Below are 3014 nucleotides of genomic sequence, written 5' to 3'. Positions count from 1 at the left end.
ACGCTCTCCGACGAGCCCCGCCGGCCGGTCCGCGGCGGGAAATGCGCCCTCTGGCGGACACGCCGTTGTAAATGAATGGGCTTTGGCACTTAGTGCATTTTCGCAAAAGTTGAACCGCGCTCCGGGCGAAGAGGCCGAATTCTCGCCACTCGCGGCCGACCGGGGAACCAGCAAAGGCGGACGCATCGCGGCGCGAGAGCCCTTGGCACTTAGAAAAAAAATGGCAAAAGTCGAGCCGCGCTCCATGTGAAGAGGCCGAATTCTCGCCACTCGTGGCCGACCGGGGAACCAGCAGAGGCGGACGCATCGCGGCGCGAGAGCCCTTGGCACTTAGAAAAAAATTGAGCAAAAGTCGCTCCGGGTGAAGAGGCCGAATTCTCGCCACTCGTGGCCGACCGGGGAACCAGCAGAGGCGGACGCATCGCGGCGCGAGAGCCCTTGGCACTTAGAAAAAAATTGGCAAAAGTCGAGCCGCGCTCCAGGTGAAGAGGCCGAATTCTCGCTACTCGTGGCCGACCGGGGAACCAGCAGAGGCGGGCACGCTCTCAAGAGAGCCCCGCCGGCTGGTCCGCGGCGGGAAATGCGCCCTCTGGCGGACACGCCGTTGTAAATGAATGGGCTTTGGCACTTAGTGCATTTTCGAATAAGTTGAGCCGCACTCCGGGCGAAGAGGCCGAATTCTCGCCACTCGTGGCCGACCGGGGAACCAGCAGAGGCGGACGCATCGCGGCGCGAGAGCCCTTGGCACTTAGAAAAATTTTAGCAAAAGTCGCTCCGCGCTCCAGGTGAAGAGGCCGAATTCTCGCCACTCGTGGCCGACCAGGGAACCAGCGAAGGCGGGTAAGCTTTCTATGGAGCCCCGCCGGCTGGTCCGCGGGCCGAACGGGGTCCCGTCACCTACCGACAGCGGACGCCGACCCACGCCCGGCAGGAACCACCGAGAGGCGGACACGCTCTCCGACGAGCCCCGCCGGCCGGTCCGCGGCGGGAAATGCGCCCTCTGGCGGACACGCCGTTGTAAATGAATGGGCTTTGGCACTTAGTGCATTTTCGCAAAAGTTGAGCCGCGCTCCGGGCGAAGAGGCCGAATTCTCGCCACTCGTGGCCCACCAGGGAACCAGCGAAGGCGGGTAAGCTCTCGAGAGAGCCCCGCCGGCTGGTCCGCGGGCCAATTGCGGTCCCGCGAGTTAGCGATCGCGGCCCGGAATTCTGGCCGACTTGGGAACCAGCGAAGGCGGATAGGAAGTCAAGCGGGTCCCGCCGGCTGGTCCGCGGCGGGAAATGCGCCCTCTGGCGGACACGCCGTTGTAAATGAATGGGCTTTGGCACTTAGTGCATTTTCGCAAAAGTTGAACCGCGCTCCGGGCGAAGAGGCCGAATTCTCGCTACTCGTGGCCGACCAGGGAACCAGCGAAGGCGGGCAAGCATTCAAGAGAGCCCCGCCGGCTGGTCCGCGGGCCGAACGTGGTCCCGTAACGTACCCACAGCGGACGCCGACCCACGCCCGGTAAGGACCACCGAGAGGCGGACACGCTCTACGACGAGCCCCGCCGGCCGGTCCGCGGCGGGAAACGCGCCCTCTGGCGGACACGCCGTTGTAAATGAATGGGCTTTGGCACTTAGTGCATTTTCGCTGAAGTTGAGCCGCGCTCCGGGCGAAGAGGCCGAATTCTCGCCACTCGTGGCCGACCAGGGAACCAGCGAAGGCGGGTAAGCTCTCAAGAGAGCCCCGCTAGCTGGTCCGCGGGCCAATTATGGTCCCGTAAAGTACCGACAGCGGACGCCGACCCACGCCCGGCAAGGACCACCGAGAGGCGGATAACGGCGCACACCGCGAACGGCGGGTGGCGGTCGCTGGGTGGCGGTCGGCTGGTGGCGGTCGGGGGGTGGCGGTCGGGGATGGTGCTTGGGGATGGTGCTTGGGGACCGGTGGCGCCGGAGGCGCACACCGCGAACGGCTGGTGGCGGTCGGCTGGTGGCGGTCGGCTGGTGGCGGTCGGCTGGTGGCGGTCGGGGGGTGGCGGTCGGGGATGGTGCTTGGGGATGGTGCTTGGGGACCGGTGGCGCCGGAGGCGCACACCGCGAACGGCTGGTGGCGGTCGGCTGGTGGCGGTCGGCTGGTGGCGGTCGGCTGGTGGCGGTCGGGGGGTGGCGGTCGGGGATGGTGCTTGGGGATGGTGCTTGGGACCGGTGGCGCCGGAGGCGCACACCGCGAACGGCTGGTGGCGGTCGGCTGGTGGCGGTCGGCTGGTGGCGGTCGGGGGGTGGCGGTCGGGGGGTGGCGCTTGGGGATGGTGGCGGTCGCCTTGTGGCGGTCGCCTTGTGGCGGTCGGGGGGTGGCGGTCGGGGGGTGGCGCTTGGGGATGGTGGCGGTCGCCTTGTGGCGGTCGCCTTGTGGCGGTCGGGGGGTGGCGGTCGGGGGGTGGCGCTTGGGGATGGTGGCGGTCGCCTTGTGGCGGTCGGGGGGTGGCGGTCGGGGGGTGGCGCTTGGGGATGGTGGCGGTCGCCTTGTGGCGGTCGGGGATGGCGCTTGGGGATGGTGGCTGTCGCTTGGTGGCGGTCGGGGGTGGCGCTTGGGGATGGTGGTGGTGGTCGCCTGGTGGCGGTCGACTTGTTGCGGTCGGGGGTGGCGCTTGGGGATGGTGGCTGTAGCCTTGTGGTGGTCCGGGGTGGCGCTTTGGGACCGGCGTCCGGCGGAAAGTGCGTGTTGCGCGGCCCGGAGAAAGTTTCAGCCAAGGGCCCGCCGCTGGAGAAAATTTTAGGTACCAGGGGTGGATTTTTTTTGTCACCGCAGGAGGGGGACGTTGCCTCCGTCGGTGTCCGGCGGAGAGTGCGTGTTGCGCGGCCCGGAGAAAGTTTAGGCCCGGGGCCCGCCGCTGGAGAAAATTTTAGGTACCAGGAGTGGATTTTTTTTGTCACCGCAGGAGGGGGACGTTGCCTCCGTCGGTGTCCGGCGATGAGTGCGTGTTGCGCGGCCCGGAGAAAGTTTAGGCCCGGGGCCCGCCGCTGGAGAA

This window comes from Syngnathus floridae, unplaced genomic scaffold, assembly GCF_059516105.1.
Source record: "Syngnathus floridae isolate MCC-2025c unplaced genomic scaffold, RoL_Sflo_1.0 HiC_scaffold_363, whole genome shotgun sequence".
Lineage (NCBI taxonomy): Eukaryota > Metazoa > Chordata > Actinopteri > Syngnathiformes > Syngnathidae > Syngnathus > Syngnathus floridae.
The sequence above is the reverse complement of the archived record's forward strand: the minus strand, read 5'-3'. Positions refer to the sequence as shown.